The following is a 17,389-nucleotide window of genomic DNA, read 5'->3' on the forward strand; positions in this document are numbered from 1 at the left end:
CTAGCTGTTAGCGAAAGCTCTTGTACCAAGCCTGTGTCAGCGCAACTTGAGGAGACCAAGAATTGCAGGAGGTGCCTTTGCTCTGGTGGGAAGTGGGAAGGCCTCACCTTGGTCTGACCTGGTCCCCAGGAGCTCAGCGGCTGGGGGTGGCGAGGTGGGCCATGCTGGCTTCAGAACCTCTGGGAGGAGAAGGGAACGAGGGCTTGCTCAGAGGAAATGCTGAATCTTTTGCCCCCAAAAACTTATCTTGGCAAAGTGAATGTGACCATGGTGATGGGCAGCGCTTTCTGCAGTCCCAGCGGTTATCATCTGAGCGGTTTGGTACTGGTGATGCGACACTGGCAGCACCACTGCAGCATTATGGGGTGAGGGTCACAGATGCTTCTATGTCCTTGTGATTTGGCTACGCATCCTGTTTTCTTCCAAGCCAGGGCTGAAATCTCCTGTTATTGGCTGCTAAAAGCTTTTAGGCTGGAAACTGTCCCATTCCCATCATCTCCCAGAAATCATTCCAGCTTGGCCCACTCTTTTCCCCAGCTCCAGTCTTCCTCCTTTACTGAGACTTTCTGGAAACCAAAGTCAGAATGTATGTCTTAAACATACATGAGGTTTAGCATCTGTTGTTTGTGACACAGATCATTGCACATGGCAGAATGCATGTGCAAGTTCATGCACAGCCAGCTTTCACTGCACAATGAAGATGTGGTTAAATGGGAATTAGGATTAATACTGGATTTAAGATTCTCATAGTTGGCCGGTAATAACCTAATCTCCTCAAAGGCTGCAGGCAGGCTGGCAGCATTCAGCTCAAGGCCGTTGTTGTTTGTAAAACCTAAAAAAAATTGAATTTTGATACTATGAGAGTTTTAATCGGAGCCTTTCAAGATAGTATATGCTCTTCCCATCCCTATCTGAAATGCAGCCTTTTAATTTCTTTAACATATGACAGTTGTCACCTAGGCTTCTAGGTCTGATGGGCGTTTGACAGTAATATTTTTCATTTCTTTTTGTAAGAGCTTTGGGATTCTGATTGATTTTAGAAATGTATAAATTGCATTCTGAAAGTTGATATACCAAAGTCTCTGTATAGGCAGAGTGAGATATGTCCATGTAGGGCAGCAAACACTCCCCAGTTTAAAGTGTTCAGAGTGCTAAATGTCCTTCAGGTAAGGAGGCTCAAGAGGCTACAGAAGCGTGGAGCTCCTCAGTGTGATGCAGTCAGTTCAGTCCAGCCTGGTTCGATTGTTGCTGTGGTAGAGATGACCAATGAGAAATGCATTGGTGAGTCTGTGCAGGTCATAAAACGAATCGCTGCGTTTGATATTAAAGCCCACGTTGGAAGACAGCATGTTTTAAGATGAATTGTTCTTGCTTCTCCTGTTCACTGTGGCTGCAATGCAATTTTCTGTGTACCTGGTCTCTGCTGAAAGTCAGACATTTAGTTATCTAAGTAACTTGTATCTTCAGTTAAATCTTGATTAAGGTAGAGCTTATGCAGGCTTAGCCCTGCATTCTCAAACAGTACAGAGGTGCAAAGTTTACCTATATATCTAATTTTGATTCCTTGCTTCCAGCTTTCTCTTGGATAGCAGTTTTGATTGGTTCTGCCCAAACTTTGAGAGCTGTCCTTTGCAAAATGCTTTTCTACCTGCATCACTGCTAGTGGTAGCCTGGCAAAGTGACGTGCTTACTCTGTCTGTTTTTCCTTTGTTTTAAATCAACAGCCCACCCTGTGGATGGGTCTCCTTTGCAGAGGGCATCAAAGGTCTCTACAGTGTGATGAGGTATGCCACTGTTGGTCAAAGTCTTTATCTCAGCCGCTGAGGCTGGAAGGAACAGAGACATATCAACTGGATTTGAGTGGAAAGCTTGTCCTGATGCTGCTGATACAATTCAATATCCATGTTGCCAAAAAGAAAATGACTTGTCTGCAGAGGTGATGATGAAGTGCCTTTATCCACTCTATCAGTTTGTTTTTTCTTAAGCCTACTTATTCAGTCCTCACCTTGATGGATTTCTTTTGATTGTTTTTCTGCTGCTTTTGTGTTGGTCCTCCTTGCCTTTCCTCTCACTGTCACCTTGTGCAGAACCTGTTATCAAATAATCCTATTAATCCTCTTAGATAATCTTTAAAACACTTACCATCAAGCAGGACATTTTTTTCTGAGGTATGAATTTTCCTTGCATACCTTAAGTCACCTGGCTCTCAGGATGTGAAATTGAGAAATGCACTGAAGTTTTGCCTTCCCCAGGCTCAGGGCCTCCATGATGGCTTGATTAAGATTTGACAGTGACTGACTTTAATTTATTATTGCAAATGTCTCTGACCCCGTTGTTCTCGGAGAATAAGGGAGAGTCGGAAACATTAGGTCAATTGGAATTCAGATCTCTGCAGGGGCTCACGAGTCCCTTAAAGCACAAGTTTGTCGAAGGCAGGTTAATGGGAAAGTTTCTGTTTTAGTTTCTGTTCTGTTTTTAAAAGCTATAAGCCAGGCAAATCTGTGGTCTTTCAGCTCCATTTCTTCTTCTCTTTCACAGAGATTAACGGTAAGGAAAAGTGGGTAAAGAGGGAACAGAGACAAGTCCAGCACCCAGCAGCAAATGTTAGTAGGGAGACGCATCAACTGTACCAGCACAAGGTGGCTTGTTTTGGTTAGTGAAAAGCATCCAACTTTTGCTGACTGAGAGACCTCAGCCCTCTGCAGGAGCCAAACAGCTTGGTTTAAGGCATGCAACAATGCATGGAAGTGCCTTCTGAGCATCTTAAAACTGTTGCTTTATTCAGTATTACGACTGGTTGGAGGGTTTGGTCTGTGGTTTTTCTGGTGTGTGGTGGGAGGTGACAAAGACTGCTTAAACAACACTGTAATAATACAGTGCCACGCTGTGTGAGGCCTTGGGGTGAAGCTCAGTGATTTCTAGGCCTGTAAAAGTCGAGGAGAGCATGCGTTAATGCTATTGCTCACTGTTCTAGCCTCTAGCAAGCAGATAGGGAGCTATTAAACCCCTCTGAACAGAATTAGGGGTGAGGGGGAATATCTGTGTAACTTCAGCTTGCATCAGTTGTACAAATAACTTTGAGAAGAACCAGCACAGTGATAGTGTTTAAAAAAAGAGACAAACAACAACCAAACAAAACAAAAAACCAAACCAACAGCAGCAACAAAAAAACCCCTCTCACACATCAGCAGGATATGTCTACCCCGAACGTGAGATGAGACTTCAAGAGGACTCGGGTTCTCATGCTGGCTGGCTTGAACTGTGCAACTATTACGGGGGGGGAAAAAAGTGGCATGCTGACCTGGGCATTAGCCAGTAGGTGCATCCTGCCACTTAGGTTAACCACTCCTTGAAGTCAAGGAATTTTTGATGGCTAGTTTGGCCAAAGCCTTGGCATTACAAAAAAGAAATTGTGCTACGTCTCTTTTGTAATAGCTGGTAGTGATGTATGGGTGTGAGTAAACTGCTGTCCTGCTGATAGTACCTTAGAGAGCCCAAAGTGACGGAAAACGTGTCTTATGAATGCTCAGTGGCAATTTCTTATTTTTTCTTCAACTGAGTCAGCTCTGTGCTCAGCAGTGAGACTGAAAGGGCTGACAGAGACCCTTCACTAGCACTTGAAGCTGTACCTCAAAGCTAACTCTGCTCAGAGCAGATCTAACTGATGCTGTGCTTTTCAAAGCATTTGTAGTCTTGCCTGTGGAAGGCCAGCTAGCATCACCACAGCTAGTACAGCTCTACCAACACTTTTTCTTTCAAGATTTCCCAACTGCGGCCAGGAATGCACAGCCCCTGTGCTCTTCTGTGCCCTGGCCAGCTCCGTGCTTTGATGCAAATGAACGTGGCGGGATGATCTGTAAACATTGCTGCGTGTTCTGATGGTGAACGTATGCAAGCTGCTTGCACAGTGTTACTCATTTATCCCCCCCATGCCCCCTGCAAGCTCAGCTGCTGCTTTATCACCCCTGATAAGCGGGTGTGTGATCCGAGGCAGAGCCATCAAGCAGATCTGGAGGCAGGCAGGAGTCCCACGTGCATAGTTTGGGGGCAGCTTGGTTTCTTTTCTGATAAGCCTGTGCCTCTTGCGGCAGTACAGTGCACACTCCTTTTAAATCGTAATCATAATCCTCTTTGCAGCCGGCGCTGCTATCCCCACAGGAAGCATTAGCAATATCACGAAGTGCGGAGACTTCATTGTTTTCCCCTAATCTGCAAAGGGAGCTGAGACAAGACGGAGGAAACTTTAACCTATTCCGTGCCTCAGTGGTAAATAATTAGTTTTTCACTGAGTGGGAGAACGGGGAAAGCCTCTTGGTTAAGATAAAGCGCAAGGCTCACAGGCTTATCTTGCTCTGTGGAATTCAGGAAAGGACGTGTCCTTGAATTCGCCTGTCTGGCGTGCCCTGGCTTTGTGTTAGGGCAGCTCTAATAGACTCATTTCTCCCAAAGTGATTTGCTGGGTATAAGGCACCTCTTGCCAGGAAATGGGGTAGCTATGCTTTTGTTTAAGGACCTTGAACAAAAGGCTCTGGATGCTTAGTAATGCGCAAATTTGGGTGGGTGGGATATGGAGAAGGTTAATAGGGCAGACTAACAGAGGAGGAGCTAGGCTTGGGAGAGGAGGAGAGGAACGCTGAGGACATGGCAGCAGACAGAGGGAAGTACAACAGGAAAAGCAGCCCCTTTTTGCCATGTTAAAGTTAACTTAGTCACCACTGACAATTTTGGGGTAAGTGCAAGCTGCGTCTGCTGAAATAATGGTGTTTCCAACCATGGCAGCACGAGAGGCCACAGCGCGACTCCAAGGGGTGTTGGCGTGCGAGTCTGCGTGTTGTTTAAGTGCTGTCTCGACCCCAACCCATCACAAGGGGGGACTTGCTGTGAGAGTGCTTGTGGGTGGGAATTCACTTTGAGTCAATGCTTTATGTTCGCAAAACTTCTCTTTGCAAGCTGCCTGCCGTAAAAATCTTCCTTGTCGCACTTGGTTCTGCAGCCGCGGCTGTGCCGCGCGTTGCCTGGGCGGGTCTGGGGCTGAAGCCGGGGGCTGCCCGGCCTGGCACAGGGGGCACAACTCCAGCACGGTGAGCGGCCTGCTGGCATGTGTGCCGTGTCTTGGAAGTCCTTCAATCCGAAACATGACAAGAGCAGAGGAACAAAACAAAAGCCTCTCAAAAATAGCATGAGATAAGGATCTGGAGAATTTGCTTTTTATTTCTCTCAAGAGTCCCTGGAGACTTCTTCTTTTAAGGAAAGAAATGTAGCTTTCAAGGTCGAGCTTTTTTTTTTTTTTTCCTTTTTCTCCAGACTTCAAAGGCAGTCAGCTGAGAGCTTCTTAGGAATGTTAGTTACATCTGTTCAGAGTAAACATGGATCGGAGGGAAGGCACTTTTTCCTCTTCCAAAGTGTCTGAAATTCGTACACAAGTTTTCTTGAGGGTGCAGTAAACAGGACACAACCTCAGCGGGGATGGATGGCGTGCAGTAGCGAAGGGTGGAAAGCCAGCAAGCGGGAGTTGTTTCTGCAGAGGCATTTAGTTGAAACACAAGTTTTATTTTCCTGGTGCCTTAATAGAAAACATTTTAATGTCTGTGCCTTTAAGTAAAATTGTTTCAGAAATTGAAACTGAACAAATGGACTGAAACGTGAACTCCTAATGCCTGCCTGCTCCTCCTCAAACTCTTAGCTTGTGCTAGCTTTGTACCTGCTGACACGTAGTCTTTTCTTTTTGTTAAATAGCTTGTCCTTTTGCTTTCAATCTTAATCTACACGTATCAGTGAAATAAAAGTTTTGCTTTCTGACTCTAATGCTTAACTACTGTTCCTTCACCGACTGATCCGAAGCCTATTGGCAGTGGGGGGGCTTTGGATCAGGCACTGGGCATGCCACAGAGAAATGGCACTGCAGGCTTGGGGGATACAGCAGGTGGGGTCAGGAACTGGACCTAGTTTAACACCGGTCTGCCGGTAATGGGTGGGAATGTATTGCTGATTTTGATGAAAGCTGATGTGTGGCATTGCTGGGAGCGTTTGGAAATCCTCTCCACAGTAGGACTTACGGACACGATCAGGTGTCAGACGGCCTTGTGCATAACTGCCTCTTCACATCTCAAAAGTGTAACTGAACTGCAAATGGTTTTCACACCAATTATTTCCCTCTTGCTTTTGAATAGAACCGGGAAGGGGGGGTGTTTATCCCATTTCCCTGGTGCAGCTGAAACTCAGAGCAGCAAGCTTGTGCTGAAGCTGTTGTTTCCTCTGCACGTTTCCCATAAGGAGGCCACGGAGTGTGAGATTTGTGATTCAGTGTGTGGCTTTGTCACATGCGTACCCAGGCTGAAGATGATAGAAATCTTGGTGCTCTCTCGCTTTGGGTTGGGTAAGTATGTTTCGTTTGTTGCTTTTGTGGGTTTTTCTTTTAAACTAGGCTTCTTAAAAGACGAGCAGCAATATTTAAGCTCTGAGTAAATAAGCAGAGAACTCTGGCTTCATCTTGACTAATCTGTTTAACCTTCATCAGCCCAAATATTTACTCTAGGCATTGAATATCCAGGCAATGTAATTCTGATGCTAAAATTCGTGCACTGAGAATGCTGTAGATTGACTAATCCCGCAGAATTCCAGAAATCCCTGTCTGTATAAATAAACTTCCTATACAAAGGATTATAACTAAATAAATGCTGTGAATTCAGATCAGCAAAGCAGAAGTATAGCAGTTGGCCCTCTTCTTGTGCTGCTCACTTATGTATTTTTATAAGGATATTTGTCTCGGTCTAAATAGATGTGTAAAGAAAACTGCAAATACTGAAGCACGATGCTGTCATATACTGCAGGAAGAAAGTTTACCTCTCTGCCTTTTTGCTAGCAACTTCTTTTATCAGTTCTCAAATTGCTATCAGCTTGATTTACCCAGGCTGTTGAAATTGTTATTCTTTTTGGGCGGGGCATTTTTGGTGAATTTGTGTTTTGTGTTTGGTGAATCTGTGTCTTTGTCCCCTTCCTGCAACTGAGCAATGTAAAGAGTTCGTGAAACTGCTGTGTTGGAGATACAAAATTTGTAGCTTGGTTGCTGAAGACCCTCCTGCGCCCCTACACAGACAGACATTTCCCCAGCTGCAGAGCAGAGCCTCCGGCATCTGGATTTACCAGCAACAAAGTTGGCACCTCAAGAAGTCTGACCTGTAGTGTCCATTGCAGGGAATACTTACAAGCGCCCAGTGTAAGCCTGTTGGTATAGGTATGGTGTAAGCAACCTCCTGAGCAGTTTGGCTTCTGTCCTATTACTATATTAATTATTCTGTCTTTGTGAGATTTAAGTGCAGACTTATCTGGCATCCTTATCTCGGAGAAGTTCTTTTAATATCCCTTGATATTGCCTTGTCTGTTACTGGAGATTGTTCCAGAGATGTAAACACCCAGGGTAGAGGGATTAGTTTGGCTATTGTAAAAGGAATAACTAAAAAGAATGGGATCAAGTTAGAGAAATAAAATCAAAACTGTTTGAGGAAGACTTCCCAACGGCATTGTTCGTTAGGTTCCGGGAAAACTAGTGTGTGCTCTGCCATCTGAGAATCTTGAGAGTAGACTACAAAAATGAAATAGTAGGAAGGACAGCGGGATGGAGTTGTTCCCTGTCTGCAGGGAAGGGTCCCAGCCAATCTTTCTCACTGCTTTTTGCTTATACGATTCTGTGTAACAGTAGAAAACTAGAAGGAAGAAACTGCCCAGCTGCTGCGTTGTCAGGAAGACGTCTAGCCAGCAACCCGTGCTGTTCATGGCCACTTGGTCCCAGCAGGTAATTCTCCCTGCTTGAAAGGGACCAGTAGGGGAAGAATTGCACCTCGCTTTACTTGCCGACATGCTCCGTAGGGAAATTCCTTCTTTGTCCTATGCTGCATTAGTCAGTCCTTTTAACAGTATATCTGAGGAAGAATCACTGCAGCTAGGCAGCTAATCTCATTTCTGCCCTCAGATAAGATTGTTATCAGAGTAATTGTCTGTTTGCTCCCCCTCCTGAGTCTAATCAGAGTGGATTGTGCCACTGCCTCCTGGGGCATTTGCTCCTGGGGCATTTGCCCCAGGATGTTGATTGTCCTGAAAAGACAGAGAAAATCCTCAGTGTATATTTAACGTAAACTTCAGTTTTGTTAGATGTTCACGGGAAAATCGGCTGGAAATAACTTGCTCAGACATGTCTTGCGCATTTCACAGTAACATAGTTGTTCTGGTTTAAAATCTAAGTTCAGGCAGGCAAGTTCATGTAGTCCGTGCTGCGGTGAGGCTTTCAAAAGATAGTGCTATGCACCAGTGGAATTGGTACTTTCCCAAGCCCTGGGATAGAGCAAGTTCATGTCTGCAGAGAATGCATACTCTTAGATGTTGGTGTTCCAGCCGGTGAATAATTCTGAACAATTAGTGCTTTTTCCCTTATTTCAAAGCAAATTACAGGGGTGGGTGGATTTTTCTGATGGGTATAAAGGAGGCTCGAAGATATTAATCTTTCATATAGCCTTCAAGTTGGGACTAGAGCTTGTCTCTTGATGTGTTTACCTGAGGAAGTGTACTGTTTGGTCTCTTTCTAGCAGTGAGCAAACCACAGATAATGCAGCACTCCAGTGAGATACAGAAATGCTGTGTGCTCCCCTGTTATATGGGTGAGAAAGCTGAGACACAGAGGTACCATGGGCTGCTATGGGAGTTGTCAAAGTAGAGTTGCATAGCTAAGGAGGTCTGTGCCAGAGCCAGCATCACTAGTGGCTGCTCCCGATTCCTGGTCTGGGTTACCAGCTCCAACAGCCAGCCCAGTATGAAAAGCAAAACATGATCCTGCCCTTAGTGGTGTTGCTGCTGTAGAGATGTTGTCTGGCTTGATCAGAACTGTATACCTGGATAGCTTAATGAAACTCTATAGCTTTTGAGTGTGATACCCAAAGCAAGCTTAAAGGGCAAGGGCATACCACTGAAGAGAGTGCTCGTAGCTGCTGAACTTGCATGCCTCGTATGTGAGAACTGCTGAGGCTGTCTGATTCAATCAGGCTTAAAAGGTATGGAATGAAGCAGGTTCTTTCAGGCACATGTAAAAGTCATCTTGGGGACCTTGAAATTGGTATGGCCACAGCTGCTTTAGCCTAATGTGCGCTTGGCATGCTTAGTCTGGATGTTCTCTAAAACTTCATTGCATAGTTTGCTGCTTCCTGCTCCATTAGACTTCAAATCACTAATTGCAGTCGTAGCTTCGTGGCTGTTGTGTCCCTTTTAGAAGGAACCATAACCACTTTACATTTGCTGGATGACTTAGCTGATGTTGCTCTCCTCTTTACAAGGAGAGAAACAGAACTGCAGAAAGAGGGGAAGATAAATATAAAGTGGTGTCAAAGCTGTTTTTACCCTTGACTATACTGCACTGAAGAGATGCCAGAGATAGTGTTTAGAAAAGTGCTTCTGGAACTGGAAGTAATACAACTACATCAGTGCGACTAGTAAACAGAGCCTTAAATAGGTAGGATGCAGTGTCCACAGTGCTGCTGAACTTGAGCTTGCATCTCCACACAGCGCTACACTATCACTTTACTCAGACCTAGTTGTGGTGTGTTTGATTTGGCCCTGCTGCCCGTGCCACAGATGTGAGTGTCCAGCAATAGAGCTTGTGGTCCTGAAGGCCCCTTTGCATGATTTGTGGCCTCATGCACAGGAATTTATTTGTTTTTTACCCCTTCTCCATTGCATGTGTGGCTTCATGTGGTTTTTGTTGTGGTTATGTTTTGTTTTTTTCACTTGAAGTGTATTTTTGGCAGCCTTCAGCCCTTTAATGGGCTCTCATGCTATCAGGCACCGTAGCTATACATACATTAAATGTGCTTTGTTATCTGGATTACAATATGGTGTTCACTTTCTTTGTGAGCAATTCATATTCCAGAATCTTGTCTCCAGCTGTTCTTTTTCTGTAATAGCACTAAGGACAGTGTTGTAATTTACTTTGCTACTTCTGCTGGCGTAGCACTTTGGAGCCATCCCTGACTGGATGCATCGCTCCCCACGTTGTGGTGTTGATGGTGTGGTTGTACATTAAGGAGCTGTTGGCTGATTTATGAAAAGCGTGCTTTTGGAGGCTGGGAACGGATTTTTCTGGAGGGGCTAATGAGCTGTAGTCCCTGCCTGCTCCCCTTCCCCAGCGTTAGTCCTGTGCAGTGCCTGCAGCACGCAATACAACCGTGTGTTTGCTCCCTTACCTCATTCAGCTTATGGCTGCCTCTGCCCTGTTTAATGCTACTCTCCAGTCTGTCACCCACGGTACTGCTTATTCAGTGCATGATAACTATTTTGAAGCCATAACTTAAGTATCTGCATAGTAGTCCCTTCATGCTGTACCTTGGACTGACCCACCGTTTTGCAGAGTGGGGAGGCACAGTTACTCCTTAGCAAAATTACTGGGTAGGTCTTTGAATCCTTGAAGGTAGCTGTCCTGCTCTAATTGAGCATTCCCTGGTAAGGGGGGGGGTGTGTGTGTGTGTGTGTGTCTACCTTTGAAGATTTATGAAAATACACCATTAAACCAAACACTAGCAAAGTAAGTGTAGCATGAACATATCTCAAGTTGCTTCTGCCAGCTACCACAAAAAGCTTTTCTAGACTCTACTAGCAAGTGAACAGAAGGGATGTCACAGAGCTGTCAGGCCCAGACTGTCAGCCTGGTCTCACCACGCTCAGGAGTACATGACATGGCCGAGGCGTTCCTGTATCAGAGTTGATCTAAGGACAGGTGTCTCCCTTGCCGCCTCCAACTGCAATGCCTTCTTTCAGTAGCAGTTGGAGGTGTTGGGATAATTGAGTATTCTCCATAAAGTAGTTCTGCTCAGCCATAAGAATGGCCATGCATAGTGCGAACAGAGGTAACCAGTCTTGCTAAATAATAGTTTTAAGAGAGACTATATAGAGGTTTATAGTTGAGGCCAACAACCAATCCATGTGGGAAGCATGGTGTCAAATAGCAGAAAATAAAAGAACAAGAAGAAATATTTTACTTGTAACCTCTGAGGCTTGTTGCAAGGAGATTTACCTCATTTTTGTGTCTTTAATTATCTATGGCAATGATCTTTATTTGGTTGGATTAATCCACAGAGGTTCTGTGCAAACTATGGACACACTTTACATATATACACTATTTCAGTTAAGAAGGTTCCAGCTGGGGACTTGGTGGAAGAAATCCAACTGATTTTGGTGAGAGGTAAGCAAGGCATTAGCCTGCTTTTGAAAGAAAACTTAAACAGAAATGATTTTGTGTAGATGGGCACTTGAGTCTTGCAAGACACTTCCATCACAGAAGTTACCTCTTACCCATATGGCATAAAAATCAGGAGAAATAATTCTTTAACTAACTGCAAGGAGGTGTCAACAGCACATGGGAAAGCACAGGGAATAGAAGACTGTTCAGGTGATCTGAGGAGTCAGGATCTCTTTGAAGTGAAGGCAAATGTGATCAGTGTGAACTTTGTGGTTACAACGTGTCATAGCCTTTCTAGGGTAGAGGGCTTGTTTCTAGCCTTGCTTTCTATTAAGTGCATCATATTGTGTATATTTAAGGCTGGCTTGTGCCTTTAGGTGTTTCTGGGATGACAGATCCCTCCGTTCTTCTGTTGCATACGAGGAAGGGGCCCAGTTTCTCTTGTTTTTCCAGATTTATTTCTCTTCCATTGCTTCCAGTGGTTCAGGTCTGTCAGTAGTATCACACTGGTAGTGAATCACAGCAATGGCAATATTTTAAGTACCATAGTTCACAGCTTGTTCATAGTGAAAGTCCTGTCCACTTGCACTCTGTTCCAAGAGACTTGTGGTAGAGGAAATCTAGACAAAGGCCTGTCCTCCTACCTATATCACTTTGCAAATGGGAGCATGATGGCTACCGTTATAGTTAGTACTGGGGTCTCCATGGGTTACAACACAAACCTAAATGTCTCAAGTTAAGCTCTGGCTAGGGCTGGGACAGTCCCCACAGATGGTCCCAAATTTCTGAATGTGTTCTCATGTCACTGGAGGTGTCACAGGAGATGGGGAGTCACCCCGTCTTGTGGGTTAGGAAGTGCTGCTTGTGCTGTAGCTGTGTACCTTCCCCGAGATAGTAGTGCCACATAAATGTGGCTGTGGCTCCCAAAAGCATTCAGCCTTGCCTTGGACACAGCTTCTAGGAGAATTCTTCAGTAGAGAGGAGGAAGGGAGAAGACTGATAATCTCCTAGCCCTGTGAATGAGACATGCTGGATTAGAAGTTCCCTGAGAACCTTTCATTAAGGACCCTGGTCAGAACGTTGCTCCTCCAGTTTTTTTGTGGTCTGTCTTCAGCTCTCACTGCCTTTGAGATTTGTACCTGAACAAGGACTCTGGTCACCCCATTCAATAATGAAAATTGAAAGCTAGTTTCCTGATGGCTTTTTGCTTCATATTTGCTGCTGCTTCCCATCATTAACAACAGTAAAGTGGCATGGGGTGAAAATCAACGCTAATTTGGGAGCTTCATTGCCTGTGTAATAAGCTTCTCTATTATTCTTTGGCAGGAGCAACAGCTAATACAAATTTTTTGCTGTCACTTCTGCATGGGCCATGTAGCAGCGTTGAAGTTAATCCCTCAAAATTATGTTCCATTATAAATCTCTCTTCACAGATGAAACGGGTGCAATTAGGCAGAGAGGTCCAGAGCCATTAAGAAGAAAAAAAAAAACACTCTGAAGGACAAAACCAGTCTGCCTGTGCATCACAAAGTGGTGTAGCGTCTTGCCAGTCACCTCCAGAAAAGAGAAGCTCCTTGGCCACAGTGTTCTCGGGGCTTGTTTGGCAGTGACAATATGTTCCAAGTTGACCAAGCTGAAGTTCCACCTTTTTGTAAGTACAAGGTGTAGGATCTTAGGAGTAATTTGAAGCTATTTGTGTCAGTTCTCCCTCATTTCTTTTCTTCCAAGTACACACAGAATATTTAATGTTGTTATTCCTGCCTGAGCCCTGGGAAATCAGAAATGATCATCGAGACCCTGGTAATAGGCTGACAAAATCCCCAGCATATTTAATTAGAGATTATTCTTTTGATGTTTGTGTTGATTTTGATGCTTCGTTTTTTTTATCAGGTTACTCTTGAGTAACCTTCTGTATACTGAACAACTTCCCTGCTTTCATGAATGTCAAAGACCCTCAAGGTTTAAATGTACTAGTGTGGTTAAATTACTTTCATTTTTTAAGTTTAGTATTAAATTCTTTTTGGCTAGGGAAAATTGGAATACTCTATCTGCTGTAACATTCTGACTATTCTGGGCAGGGCTGTACAATGATTGACTTTCTACACCTAATTTAGTAACCCAGTTTAAAACTGGTGCCTGCTGAAAGTTCATTCTTGCCCCTTTCTAGAGGGGGATGATAGCAAGTGACAAGATGATAGCAAGGCTGGACATTCTTTAAGGAGGAAGTCCTAAAGGCACAAGAGCAGGCTGTCCCCAGGTGCCGAAAGACGAGCTGGCAGCGAAGAAGACCGGCCTGGCTGACTAGAGAGCTCTGGCTCGAACTCAGGAAAAAGAGGAGAGTCTATGACCTCTGGAAGAAGGGGCAGGCAACTCAGGAGGACTACAAAGGTGTAGCAAGGCTGTGCAGGGAGAAAATTAGAAGGGCCAAAGCTGAGCTAGAGCTCAATCTGGCTGCTGCTGTAAAAGACAACAAAAACCACTTCTTCAAATACATTAGCAGCAAAAGGAGAGCTAAGGAGAATCTCCAGCCCCTAGTAGACGGGGGAGGGAACACAGTGACCAAGGATGAGGAAAAGGCTGAGGTACTTAATGCCTTCTTTGTCTCAGTCTTTAATAGCAGGGCCAATTGTTCTCTGGGTACCCAGACCCCGGAGTTAGAAGATAGGGACGGGGACCAGAATGGAGCCCCCATAATCCAGGGGGAAATGGTGAGTGACCTGCTGCACCACTTAGACACTCACAAGTCTATGGGGCCTGATGAGATCCACCCGAGAGTACTGAAGGAGCTGGCAGATGTGCTCACCAAGCCCCTTTCCATCATTTACCAGCAGTCCTGGCTAACTGGGGAGGTCCCTGCTGACTGCAGATTAGCAAATGTGCCTCCCATCTTCAAGAAGGGCCGGAAGGAGGACCCGGGGAACTACAGGCCTGTCAGCCTGACCTCGGTACTGGGGAAGCTGATGGAGCAGATCATCCTGAGTGCTATCACACGGCATGTAGAGCATAACCAAGGGATCAAGCCCAGCCAGCATGGGTTGAGGAAAGGCAGGTCCTGCTTGACCAACCTGATCTCCTTCTATGCCAAGGTGACCTGCCTAGTGGATGAGGGAAAGGCTGTTGGATGTTGTCTATCTAGACTTCAGTAAAGCCTTTGACACGGTTTCCCACAGCATTCTCCTGGAGAAACTGGCTGCTCATGGCTTGGACAGGTGTACTCTTTGCTGGGTAAAGAACTGGCTGGATGGCCAGGCCCAAAGAGTGGTGGTGAATGGAGTTTAGTCCAGTTGGTGGCCGGTCACAAGCGGTGTTCCCCAGGGCTCTGTGCTGGGGCCAGTTCTGTTTAATATCTTTATCAATGATCTGGATGAAGGGATCGAGTGCACCCTCAGTAAGTTTGCAGATGACACCAAGTTGTGTGGGAGTGTTGATCTGCTTGAGGGTAGGAAGGCTCTGCAGAGGGACCTGGACAGGCTGGATCGATGGGCTGGGGTCAATTGTATGAGGTTTAACAAGGCCAAGTGCAAGGTCCTGCACTTGGGCCACAGCAACCCCATGCAACGCTACAGGCTTGGGGAAGAGTGGCTGGAAAGCTGCCAGGCAGAGAAGGACCTGGGGGTGTTGGTTGACAGCCGCCTGAATATGAGCCAGCAGTGTGCCCAGGTGGCCAAGAAAGCCAATGGCATCCTGGCTTGTATCAGAAATAGTGTGGCCAGTAGGACTAGGGAAGTGATCGTGCCCCTGTACTCTGCACTGGTGAGGCTGCACCTCAAATACTGTGTTCAGTTTTGGGCCCCCCACTACAAGAGAGACATTGAGGTGCTGGAGCGTGTCCAGAGAAGGGCAACGAAGCTGGTGAAGGGTCTGGAGCAGAAGTCTTATGAGGAGCGGCTGAGGGAGCTGGGATTGTTTAGCCTGGAGAAAAGGAGGCTGAGGGGAGACCTTATCGCTCTCTACAACTACCTGAAAGGAGGTTGTAGAGAGGTGGGGGTCGGTCTCTTCTCCCAGGTAACAAGTGATAGGACAAGAGGAAATGGCCTCAAGTTGCTCCAGGGGAGGTTTAGACTGGATATTAGGAAATTTTACTTCACTGAGAGGGTTATCAAGCATTGGAACAGGCTGCCCAGGGAAGTGGTTGAGTCGCCATCCCTGGAGGTATTTAAAGGACGTTTGGATGAGGTGCTTAGGGACGTGGTATAGGGGTGGTCTTGGTAGTCTTAGGTTTACATTTGGACTCAATGATCTTAAAGGTCTTTTCCAACCTATACGATTCTGTGACTTAGTTCCTGGGGGTGGGGTTTGTTTTTTTCTTTTTTTTTTTTTTCTTTTCTGGAATAAACCTTAAATATATGAAACAAAGGTGCATTTCTATTCTTACGGAACACAAGTTCTCTTTTCATCCCTGCTTCCTACCTTTTTCTTTGGGGTGCTGAGCAAATGCTATCAAGTCTACAATGAGAATGGCACAGGCTATGCAGAGAAGTGAAAAGGTTGTTCCAACCCAATGAACAGTAGGGAGAGTCTCCTGTTAAAAGTCCCATTACAGATATGATATATGTGGCTGCATATATTGAGTTTAATCTACCTGTTTCTGAGCATAAAGCTTTAGAGACATTGGAAATCCATTCTAAAGTCATAATTCTACTAAACTTTACTCAGGTCAGACTTTTTGATCAAAGATGGTGATAAGATTTTGGTTTACTTTGTTCACTGTCTGCAAACATTCTGAAAGATTTTACTTGCAGAAATATTTAGTATTCAGTATTTCAGTTTGAATTTGATAAAAATAATTTAAGAAAATCTGCAAAAATTTCTCATTAAATGTCTCTGCTTACATGTCAGTCAAACATGAATTACAGTCACAAGAACAGGAATGGGGTGAACATGAGAAGCTACATCCAGTTTTTATCATAAAAAGTTCAACATAGCAATATGGTTTGCCATAGAAGGCCACTTTATTTTGTTGAGATCTGACCTGTTGAGAAAAAGGGGAAAATAAATTTGTAAATGAGAGCTGCCTGCATGTGAAGTACTACTATTCTGCACATCAATCATTTGTCGCCTTGTTAAATTCAACTGTCCTAAAGGTAAATGGCTACCTGGCGTGCTGTCGGCTCTATTGTCTTCCATGACGAGACGATATGTGTGTTCTCCTCTTGCAGAACCTTCAGTGGGCTTGGGTCTCCTTCAGGCTGCTGTGTTCTCTGAACTGTGCAAGCAATTGTCACTTATTGCTGGTAGACCCAACATAGCTGATTCTTCTTGAGAGTTCAGTAGCTGCTGACTCCAAAGGAGCCTTCTAGCCTCCTCTTGCAGTGTTGCCAAGTACCAGGGGGAGCTTACAGCACTTGATTACAGGCTGCATGTGTTGTTCTTCTCCAGTTTTCCTATGTGTTTCCTCAAAGTGTATTCTCCAAGCATGCTAAAATGTTTAAGGAAGGGGTCAAAGTGCTTTATATGTTAGAGTAAAACAGGGTTGAGGTCACCACCCAGTTCTTACTATTGTCAATAGTGAGTTATTGCATCATTCATCAGCTACATGTGAAAAAAGCGTAGGGAAACAAACTGAGGTTTTTGTAGATGATAGAATCTCCAACTGTGGCACTGAACCACAGAGTAAAATGCAGACTCACAATGCACTGACGTCAGGCTATCTTGATGTGACAGAGAGAGTTTTTGTCTGTGAATACAAATACTGGAATAAATCACTAACTGGGTTTTAACAACCATGGTGGTTTTGGCCTGGTTTCTGAACTTGGAGATAGACAAAGAATGCAACACAGCATCTCATTTTCAAATGCGTGACCAACCAGCAACAGGGTCCTACATGTGCTGGAGTCTACCAAGACAGAAGTCTTGACAAGCTCCAAAACAATGAGTTACAGTTGATAGCTGATGCTGGAATATGGGCCACGTTAACCACAGGAATGGTTTCCTCCTGCTGCTGTACCAGAACAACGTCAGGCTGCTGTTTGGGGTGGCAGAGAGAATTCAGCTGCTTTCCACAGCAGACAGCTCGAGTGGTGAATAGCTATCGTACACAGAATCCATCGTGTCTCGTGAGGGATGTGACTGTGAAGTAGCTGACTTCTGAAAACAAGCTTTCTGCAGATACTTTTTCCCACCCAACAACAAAGGTCCTGTTTGGAAATGCTTTTTGGCTGCAGTCCTCGT

At 45.0% G+C, this 17,389-nt stretch overlaps 1 protein-coding gene across 9 annotated transcripts in view; it reads left to right on the plus strand.

Annotated features, from left to right (window-relative positions):
- TSPAN18 (tetraspanin 18) overlaps positions 1 to 17,389 on the plus strand; it is a 171,875-nt gene that overhangs the window by 64,024 nt on the left and 90,462 nt on the right. Inside the window, exon 3 of one of the 9 annotated variants that reach the window (XM_075502548.1) lies at positions 12,652 to 12,869. The exons of the other annotated variants lie outside the window; for them this stretch is intronic. The gene's annotated coding sequence lies outside the window, so the exon portion shown is untranslated. The remainder of the gene's footprint in view (positions 1 to 12,651; positions 12,870 to 17,389) is intronic. 9 annotated transcript variants of the gene reach the window in all.

This window comes from Mycteria americana, chromosome 5 (assembly GCF_035582795.1).
Source record: "Mycteria americana isolate JAX WOST 10 ecotype Jacksonville Zoo and Gardens chromosome 5, USCA_MyAme_1.0, whole genome shotgun sequence".
In the NCBI taxonomy this organism is placed as follows: Eukaryota; Metazoa; Chordata; class Aves; order Ciconiiformes; family Ciconiidae; genus Mycteria; species Mycteria americana.